The 11,197-nt window shown below is 35.9% G+C and overlaps 1 long non-coding RNA gene across 1 annotated transcript; it reads right to left on the minus strand.

Moving 5' to 3' along the window:
• Positions 1 to 4,557: 4,557 nt before the first annotated feature.
• Positions 4,558 to 9,998, minus strand: LOC115605776. The gene is made up of 3 exons (XR_003990717.1): positions 9,124 to 9,998; positions 7,151 to 7,219; positions 4,558 to 6,096 (listed from the first exon to the last, which is right to left on the minus strand). It is a non-coding gene; the product is annotated as an uncharacterized LOC115605776 (long non-coding RNA).
• Positions 9,999 to 11,197: the final 1,199 nt, after the last annotated feature.

Genomic DNA, 11,197 nt, shown 5'->3' on the forward strand with positions numbered 1-11,197 from the left:
GGTCTTCTTCAGGGTAAAGGATACAAAGAAAGATCCTGGAGAGAAACAAAACCATCGAAGCACCATGGGGAGGGTCTTTCCCCATGAAAGTATCACCTTTTCATGAAATAAGCATTTTTACAATCCAGTACTTTCGGTGCCTTTACTGTCCGTAGCATTGCAGTGAAAGCCACCTCAGGGATCAAAACTCCACTGTCCTACATGTCAGTGTACAACAGAACAAAAGACAGCTCTCAAATACCCTGCACTTGCCCATTTTCCTAGCCTACATGCACTTTCTTCCCCACTAAAATCAAACTGAATACACTGCTATGAGGAGATTTCTGCTGAAATACTTATCCTAAATCTCACATAGAAAAAATGGTCCAATAGAAAATTTAGTAAATGTCTTATCCTGCATTTCATAATGCTGATAACTGCCATAAAAAGCTGACTTCACTACTTTTATAATGAAAAGTAAGGGAAGCTTGATAGTGTTAGGACTAGTTAATGCGTTAATATAACATTTGGCTTTCCTCATAAGCCAGCCACTTTCTCTAATAGAATTACAGCAACAGAAACACTAAGCATTCATTTTTATATGGTATTCAGTCTCATTCAGGAACTTGTCTGAATGTAAAGAAGAAGATAAGTGCCTACAGGCCCAAACCTTCAAGGTGCTAAGTGCCCACAACTCTCAGAGAAATCATCTACATTCTGAGATTTTAACCTGCTCTTATTCAAGCAAACTTCTCTCCACTTCTGTTGCAGGAGTTTGCATAAATGAGGAATAAGGAATGATCTGAGCTTGTTTGCAGATGGAAGCTATTATGAGATAAACTAGGGAGTGAATTTCAAGTCTAATACCTGTTCTCCACTAGCTGACAACATGGCCACTTTTAGTCCATGCAAAAGTACTCCTGGAGTGGAATTAGAGTTCTCATAGGGGAGCTACTGCAGAATTGCTTTTCTGGATTATTCTGAAAAACAAGCATAAGATTTTTGCATACAATGGGAACTGGGGCTGCTCAGTGCCTTTTATGGCCAAACTCAAACACCATTCACTTTACCCCCAGAAATGGTAAAAGGATGCCAAGGGGGCTATTCAAACAAGTAAAGATAATCCAGTTCAAATCCCAGTTGCCTAAAAGTAAGGCTGTTTCTTTTTTTAAGGAATGACAATACTTAATTTCAGCATTTACAAGTAGATATTGCAGAGATGGTCGAAGCAGTTAAAAGCAACCAAAATCAAGAAACCATCCAGTTATTTGCATTCCTGAATTTGCCCAGCAAGTTCCCTAATGCCAGGCCACAGGTTTCCTGGGCAGAGTGCTCTCTTCAAGCAAGAGCACTTGCTAAGCTTAGTTCTATGGAGCATCTTTTCATCTGAACTTAACTATCTTGCAACTTGCCTACTACATGACCTAATCAGGTTGCACCTTTTTTTTCTAGAGTTTCCATTCAGACCCTCTGCTCTTCAGTTTTCTGCACCTACTTATAACCACCTTGTAATTCCAAACTGCTTCTGGTACTTTGGATAAACAAGTCTCTCTGGTGGGGACCTTTAAATCACACCTAGATGAAGCCATTCTGAGTGTATTTTATTTACCTTTTTTTTAAATTTTTTTTTAATCTGTAACATATTCTCTGCATTTTTCCCTGCCACAGAGACTCATTTTGCCTTAATTTTCCATTGTCTAATGATTTTGTATTTATATTTTAACAAATATTTTTTTGGTAAAGAAAAAAATTGCAATGGTACTGAATATTGAACCAAAAGCAAACATTTATGCAAAATGTGGGCCATGGAACATTCCTACAAAGACAGATATGGTTATTATATGTTAAATCATAAACTGCTTGAGAATCGTATATAAGATGCTTATACTGAAAAAGGACCAATGCTACACTTGATTACAGGAACAGTAACAGCATGTGTCAAACCAGTACAATAATCCTGTTCTGCTCAGCAATGTTCAAGCTTCCACAGCAAGACTGATTGCATTCAGTCTGGGACATGACATTCTAAAAGGACAAATTGAAAAGCAAGCAGATAAGAACAATGCAGATGATAACAAAAATAGCTTCGAAAATATGATTCAGAAGGGTTTATGCTTTGCATTCTTTTGATATGTGTAAAGAAAATGGAGCTTGAGAAATAAACCTAAAAGAAAAATGGAGTAAAAAAAAAAAAATATGGCAGTTTCCTCCAACATTAAAATTGCTGTGTTTATCACTTTCTGTTTAATACTTTGAGTGAAGGAAAAGGAACAGCAGAGAAGCGAGATTATCTTCCCATTCGTTATGACACAACATCATATAAAGATGTCATAACTATAGAATGTGAAGAGGTATGTACTAAAGGCAACCTGAATGCATGAGTATTTTCATGTGTATGCTCGGGTTAGATTTGTATGTTCTATGGTTGGTAAGTGAGCACCTATTCACTGTTTAATTACCTACCCTCACTATATATTTAAACACAGTGCTGAGTAAAAGGCCTTTCATTTCCTGAAGGGGTAACGTTTCTCTTCTAGTACTTCCAAGTTCTTGTATAATGTTCAATATTATGATTAAAATCTTACTGAAAATCAATTTCCTTCAAAAAATAAATAGGCCAGAGCACTTTCTTTCCTTTTCCTCCCTCCTTTCCCCAGAAACGTTCTAGGGAAGAAGAAAAACAAATGAATAAATGAACAAATAAAAAGCAGCCCAATGCTAGTAATTTAGACCCTGAATGTTTCCTTATGCCAGCCACCCATCTGGAAAGCCTTCTTAGATTCAGTTTTCCTAAAGTCAGAAAAGTACGTCTGAGTGCATGGACTTGAAATCTTGAATTTAATTAAACATTATATAGCAAATTAGTCCAGTGCAACTCTGTTGTGTTCTGTGTAGTCAATGTTCAAGAGGACCCTTCAGTTTTCTCCATTAGGGCAGTGTCCTATAAGCACTCCATGTTTCACTGTCTCAGCATGTCCTGTAGTCAACAATGCATAATAGCATGAACAAGCAAGGTCAAGATGGAATGGGCTTTCCTCTGCTGGTACCACAGGTACCATTTGCAGATGCTATTTAGAGAGCTAATGAGGAATTCAGGCTGTGAGGTCTCCATGGGCTGAGTCCCTGCAGGAAAATTAATTGCAGCAGGGAGGAGTGATAACAGCCAAGGGCATTTTAAGACACTTCCGCTAACAAACTTCATATGTTTCTAGTAAATGTCTGTAAAATGAGATTTTTCAGAGACTAGTGGCTTGATCGGCAAATTTCATAAAGATGGAAAAAACTAATCTCAGGCAAAAGATAGGCGTGATCTTAAGCCTCTGCACCATCATATGAGATCATTTAGATTAAATGGTTAGATGATTTTAAAAGCATGGGTAACAAGAATTTTTTCCTTAATTCAGTTTCAGACAGCTGAGCTATTTCAGATGAAATAGCAGGCAAAAGATATCTAAAAAGAGACACTCTGTATGTGTGGGGGAAGGAGGGAAGGTCACATGCATTTTAAGGCTATAAAAGTATCTGAAAATACAGTCTTACAGTAAAAAGTGATAGAGCACTGTGACAATAAGAAGCACAATCAAGTCCACCATCCACCTTTTATATCTATGGGATACCAATTACCTGAGGTAAATATAAACATTCACAATCTTTTAAAACTGAAATGCTGAAAGAAAGTTGTCTAGACCAAGTGAAAATCTAGCTTCAGGTTTAAAAACAAAGGTAGCAATATTCACTAGTGGGTTTGGGGGAGTTTTTTTGGTTTTGGGTTTTTTTTGGGTGGTTGTTTTTTATTTTTTTAGAAATAGATGGATACAAAACTAATATATCCATTTTGAAATCCATTTTTTGATATTAGACTATCATTTAAATTCTTATTTTCATACCATTTATATGTGAACTACCACAGAAAAGATGTTTTCAGATCCGACAAAAAGAAACTCTTACATAACGCTGTATGCACATTGCCCTCTCCCCATACACTGGCACTTACACGATGCTCCCTTGTTTTTCCTTCTATTGTCAGACAGGATAAGAACATCATGGAGTGAAAATTCTCAGACTAACAATAGCAGCAGATGTTTATTTCTTCTGAAGATTCTACTCCCCCAGCCCTAAGTTAGGTGCTTTAAAATAAACAGATAATAAACCAGGAATACCATGCCATAGATCTGTCATACCTAAAACAAAGTAACCATCTGGTAATTCATGTATGTCTATTCAGTGCTGACACTCTAAACAACTGGATCCTGAATGTTTGTATTTGTACTATCCAAGAGCAGAAAAGTAGCTCTAATGCATCACAGACTCGAACGAATCTGCCTGTCTGCAGGGCCTGAAAATGAATCTCAAAACGTGAAAAGCTTGATTTTTAAGTCATTGCTCATCAGAGGTTAAATATATATAGTAAGAAACCCTGAATCAAGAAAATGACAATTATGTAGCAAAATATAAAACCTTCCAGGTGCTGTGTAACATTACACTTGCACAATTTTTGCAATTATTTTACAGCTCTTTTATTGAAAACTGTTGCAAACTTTACCATGTTATACATGTATATGTCTTCTAACTCTCTAGTATTCACACTTCTGACACATTTTTAATACATATATATATTATTGTCAGTCTCTCTTTTGTTTAAGCCTGTCAAGCACTTTTCTTCTTCTAGTACATATTTGCCATTCCCTTCTAGGCCCTCTGCATCTCTCCATCCCCCATCTTTCTTGAATGGGTGACTCACATCGTACATGGCTTCCCAAGTGAGATCTCAATGTTCTGCAATAGTATGAATATTCTTCCATTGAAAATACCTTGCTGGACTTTCTACAATCACATCTGACTTTTCTTCACTCTTGTGTCTGGTTGGTCTCTCACAGCCGTTCTCAGATGTATAGCAGGTCCTTCTCTGTCATTTCTTCCAGATCATCCATCCAGTTTTTAATGAAAGTTGTGGTTACCTGTCACCAGGAATATATTGTATAGTTTTATAAATTTGAGTTTTGAAGATAATCCGGTTCTCTCTGTATAATATTCCAATTTTCAATTTGATTGACCATGCCCCTGATTTTATTATTCTTTTTATTCATATAGATTATAATATACCTGATTTTTTTTTATAAGCTTTGTAGAACCTAACTTTGTTTAACTTTTGTCAAATCTGATTTCACCCCTGTATTTCTTGATCTCCAAAATATGATAATTTTCTTCATCAATCCATTTGTTCTACTCTTTGGAGGCTCTTTTTCTTAAATCCTGCATTCTTCTAGAAATGATCTTTTTCTCATTATTTTTAGAGGTCTTTGAAAAGTTTCCCTCCCCTTTCCCACACTTTATATATACATTTTAATAGATTTTCCTCTTCTGACTCAAAGAAATCCCAGTGCCTCCCCATTCATATCCTCCTATGTATCAAAATATGTCCTATTAAAACTGACAACCTCAATTACAGCTGTGCTTTTGCCTAGAATTCTTCTCACTTAGAATCAATCATCAACTCATATCTATTCTGGATTTTGCATACTTTTCTCTCTCCCATTTTTCTTCCCTGAACTATGCAAAACCTTCAACACATCTGTCACAAACATTATTCCACTACGCTGGGGTTTTTTACAGTAGTATAATACTATATATTCTGAATGAATTCACTAAATGCCTCCATTTTGTCCCATAGGTTCCCTGAATTAAAAAGCAGTCTCTTGTTCCTGCTGACACTGTTGGGACTAGCACTACCTGTTTTCCACTCCCATTGTTACTTACCTGACTACCATTCTCATCACTAATAGGAGGTGCTGTTTCCATGTTGCTCTTTCTCCTATCTATCTAGTAATATTTTATTATCTACTGTCATAAACTCACTTGCCATTTTTTCCTTTACAAACAGATACAGAAATCAATAAAAGCCTTTCCCAGTCACCAGCCATTATATCATAAAAATTCCCCCATTGTTGACAAGCCCCCGAGGTTTCTATAGGGTATCTTTGGCAAGTCTGTCTCCAGAGAGAAAATCCTCCAAGTGGAAAGTCTCTTTCTATGAACACATCTCAGTGGTTGAATATCATGAATCCTTGGTTATTGCAACAGCTCTTTGCAAACTTCTTTTGACAGTTAAAGTTATACCTACAAGCAGAAAATAGATCATGTAAGAGAAGTGTTTTATAGATAAAAGAGAATTAGTATCCTGATAATAAGATATCAGAAGGGAACAATTCCTGAAGTTGCAAGATCTGTTTTGTTTTGTCTGCAACTAAGATAAGTCACTGCAAGCAGTTAAAAGTTATATTGTTACTTTTTTCACTTGCTAATATATGTTGTTTTAAGACAATCCGTACGGTAGAGCAAATTCGATGAAAGTCATCCTGAACATGGCACGTACCCTTCTTTCCATATGCAAAGACAAATAATTTCTCAAAGCTAACATCCAGTCACAGAGAACAATGAGGTGAGGCCACGCGCAAGAACACACAGACCTGAGGCTCATTAATACAAAGTCATAGTTCAAAGCGACATTTGCAAATAAACCAACAAACTCTAGGCTATTTTATCTAGAACAATCCTAAATTCTTTGCATTTTCAAACCATTTTATTTAGGAATAAAGGATAGACATAGTTTCCGCTACGATTAACTGCACCATAAGTACCTGAAATACCCACAAGACAATATTTAGCTCTACCCTTGCAGCATTGACAACAGTATTTAGGCTAGATACTGTTCTTCAACAGAAGATTTAAATTAGGATTTTAAATTAAGCTTTCTTCTGCATTTGCACAAGCACTAGATGCTTCTTATTGAAATTACCAAAAATAATAATAATCAACAATATTGCTCATTTTAAAAAGCTAATTCCACTTAGCTCCTGCAATAACACATGCACTATGAAGAGAAAATAAAGCTAAAAATAATGCAAGACATGAAAGTAATTTTATTTCTCTTGGTTTAATTAATAGTATAAAAAATACTTTTATCCATGAAAAAAAATTATTTGGTTTTCACTAGAATTTGTAAAGCCAGTGAGAAGAGCAGAGAAAAAGTCATCAGCAACAAAGCAAAATACTAGTACAATAAGATGATTCCAACAGCCTTTCCTGTGAATACATTGATCCCTTTACATAATTATTCCATTATCAGAGAAACTAATGTTGTTAGGTTCCTTTACCACTAAATTGAACTTACATTGATTTCTTTCTTAGTGATGGTGGTAGTAGTCTGGTCTGATTACTCATTAACACCTTACTCTTCCCCCTTAATGAAAACAGGAATATAATTATAAAAAATTGCCACAAGACAATCGAGATAAAATACAGGCTATTTTAACAAGTGTTTAACATAAGCAAGGAAAATGGCTTCTAGTGCTAGATAGGTAGAGTATTTTCATATAGACAGTGGGTGATGAGAATCAAATGCATCTCTGAAATTAGAACAGCAACAGCTGGAAAATGTCCAAAGATTTACTTTCCTCCTTGATGCATACCCGTATTTGAGCTGTCTGTACTAGTTTGGGAAAACATTTTTCTCCATTATTTAGTTCTCTCCTCATCATTACTTAACTTCTTATTCATTCCTGTATGTTGTCTATAAGCTCTGTTACAATGTGTCTGGTATAATGGCCATCTTTGCATTATTCATCTCTATTGATTGTTTCCATCTTGAGATAGATACTACTGCAACTAAAGACACAAACTGACCAAAGAAGCAAATATGAAGAAACAAGTGACATGCTAGACCCTCAGGCTCGTTAAAGAATGTGCTTGTTTTGATGCAATTCTGTTCTCACTGAGTCATAGAAAGCTACAAAAGTTAGGTCACTTCTGGTTTAACCATCTCGGGAGACATGAATGACCTTGCTTAATGGCATACCACTACCTCCCAATTCCTGGACTCAGCACAGAGAATCCTGAACACTCTGATCCATGGCAGTTATTTTCATTAAATTCTTAGCTCTCATAAATAAATACATTTTCCAATACAGAATGAGAGTTCCAGTGACAAGAAATCCAGCTGTTTGAATATTTTCTAAAGATGTACACTTGATTCTTTCTACAACTACCCTGATTTTTCATTGACCCAAATGGCATCTCTTTTGCTACTTTGAGAATTGATGATGTAAGGGTCAGAAGGTGTTAAGTCATGGAAACTGAGCAGTGTAGGCTTAGGTTTCTTATGACAAGTTACATCTGAGATAAGGAATATCCACAACTGATGAACTTTGCCTGCTTCTTCTTAGCTCATTTTGTACAAAACCACAGTTAGAAACTTTAACTTCATTCCAGGCAATGGAAATGTTTCATCTATTTTAACAGGGCAAAGATTCCACCTACACGTTTTCACTTAACAGACATTCTGCAGAGTCCTCCAAATAAACCTAATTATATTCTACCCATGAAAAATGCCAGGACAGAATAGTTAAGAAGTAGAACAGCCATTTTCATACTTTAAAAGCACAATCAATTGGTACAAAGCCTTACTGATGCAAAAGTCATGTTCCCTGATGCAAAAGAGCAGTTAATGCTCTGTTCTTAAATTGGTTGTAGGTTTTATTCATCAGCAAAGAGCTCTACCAGATTTAGCTGCATGCACTTAGCTACAAATATTCTCCCTAATACAGTTTCCAATATGGAACTTCAGTGTAGCAAAGTGAGGGAATATCAGGGTAAGATTTTAAAAGAAAGATTACTAATTTGGCACACAAAATGTGGGCAACCACTTCAAATACAGGGGAAAAATATTACTGCTGACCACCCTTTTAAAAATATAATTAAATAGTTCCAAAACCGCACTAAACTTCTATCAGTACACAGTTGGGACCATTGTAAGGCAAGTACAAACACTGTGAAGCACAAACACTGTGTGTTGTGGCAGAGAGGGGAATGCTTTATAAGGAAGGTTAGGAAACACAGTGGGAATTGATTATGCTGGAGTTTGCCAGTTTAACCAGGGATAGGAAAATAGCCTATTTTTTCTGGAGTTCACTGGCTGTGCAAATTATTCACTTGATAACATTGCCCATTTTTCATCCTTTATGCACATTGATTTCCAATCCATAAAGTTTTGGATGTTCTCATTTGTCTTGCAAGGGTAAATCTATCAAAAACACTGTTGTCCTCTCCTTTGAGGAAAAGGAAGAAAGAAGAAAGATCAACCAATACCTTTTCTTTTCCTCTTTTTCCCCACGTTGTGCAAGAGTGAAGTAGAGAAGCACATGTTCATTACTGAAAGGAAGATAAGTGTGACATGGCTGAAGTTGGTTGCTGGGGTTTTTCTTTAATGGAGATGTAATAGGATCTTCAATTACATTGTGGAGTTCACTGATTGCCGTGGAAAATGTGACAATGGAAGAATGAAGAAAAAAATAAAAGAAGAGGGAAATGTGGCAATAGCACATGAGGCACAGAAGGAGAAACTGGAAGTGCCACAAAGTCTAAGTATAAAGAAAAAAAACTTTCTCTTTCTCCTTAAGCTGATTCTTTTGGCCTAGTTTTATGCTGGTATCTTACTGGTAATGTAAATTTATACTCCAATATAACTGTAATCAAACAGACAAATGACACACTATCACTCTATGTTTGTTCTCTTTGCTCTCAATTGGGGTTTACTCTCTACTGCCTTTAATACTACACTGCTGACATTGAAGAACAGGGACCATAAGGCACACATTGCTTCCTAAATACACAACAGATGATAGATAAGGGTTGAAATAATTTTGTTCCCATGATTAAAAAATGGACAGACCAAATTACCTTTAGGGACTGAATACTCATTAAAAATCCTACTAGTATTGCCAAGCATGAGGGGCTTCATTACCCAAAACATCTTCAAAAATGTTACCTGGGCTAGAGGAAAGCAGTCCCAAAACCTTTTGTTAACACCTTTCTTTTTTAATAAACTCTTTTAAAATATTTCTTCTTAAAATATTGATAAAATGAATGACTCTCACATGCATTGCAAGATGAAAATAATCCTCTAAGTACCCAAGTCACACAGCTTGTAGTGCTTTATTTCCTTAGGAGAAAAACTGTATTTATGTAATTACGTTTATATATCTACAAAATGATCTCTCTGAAAAAGCTTTATAGAACTGTATTTAAAGACAGAAGAAAATGAAGAGAGCCGCCTGTCCATAATGGTAGAAAACCTTACCTTTTGTTTGCTTCAGCTCTAGCAGGCAACAGAATACTGAAAAAGATTGATTTACAACTGGAGAATCATAGGATCACAGTTGTGAACAGAAAGTTCACAGCAAGCAGAAGTACCACGTTATCCTGACATGTTCTAGGCAAAGCTCATCCAGACATAATTAGGAAAATCCAGGAGACCACTGGAGCATTTCTAGTCCTGTGCTCAGGAACAGCATCAATTCATTTTAATTTTCTAATATAAGAATACACATTTCTCCACCAAACAGGGACCAGAAATACAAGGGTTTGAAAAATAAAACAGAAACTGAAAGTAATAGTAATTCCTCTGTGATAAAACCCTAAAATAAGTATTTATGTCTAGTGTCTCCTTTGCTGGTAGTGACTAAGCAACAGCACTGCCAAGAAGGAAAGATGTACCAGGTCATTTAGTCGGACTGTGCAAACACAATATTCTCATTTTGGTTCCACTCCCCCTTAAAACAAAACAAAACAAAACAAAACAAAACAAAACAAAACAAAAACCAAAACCACAAAAAAACCCCACATCAAAACTAAAATATTTTAGTTTCCAACATATTGCATGGTCTAGTTTATTTCTTTTCTTTCATACTTGAAGTCTTCTATCAAACACTTCATTAGCTAATGTCACAAGGGCTAAAAGGGAAAGACAAGTAAGAGAGGAAGGTTTGGACTAAACAAGCAACTGTCTAAAACACCATGGGGCTGTCAGTGACTGTTTTCTCAACTAAGCTGGGGTTCTCCTCTACCTCTGTTCAAACTGGCTCTCAAAATAGCACCACTTAGTGCTTGAACCAAACTATCTGGTTCTGAATCACCTAGCCTACAGTTCTTCCATTACCATTTTGTCAAAGAGTTTTACAAAATTCCAATTACTCTGAAACTCTTTAGTAACCTATCATCATCTAAATATAGCAAACACATTTTTGCTACCAGACTTGAGAACAAAATGATTAATTCCTTCAAGTTTTCTGTGAGCACCATCTGGTCGTTGTGCCTGTTGCTATTTTACTTATCAACAAGTTTTAACAATTTTTCTTTTGCAAATTTAGTCTTTGACAGTGTC

The sequence above is a fragment of the Strigops habroptila genome, chromosome 3, assembly GCF_004027225.2.
Source record: "Strigops habroptila isolate Jane chromosome 3, bStrHab1.2.pri, whole genome shotgun sequence".
In the NCBI taxonomy this organism is placed as follows: Eukaryota; Metazoa; Chordata; class Aves; order Psittaciformes; family Psittacidae; genus Strigops; species Strigops habroptila.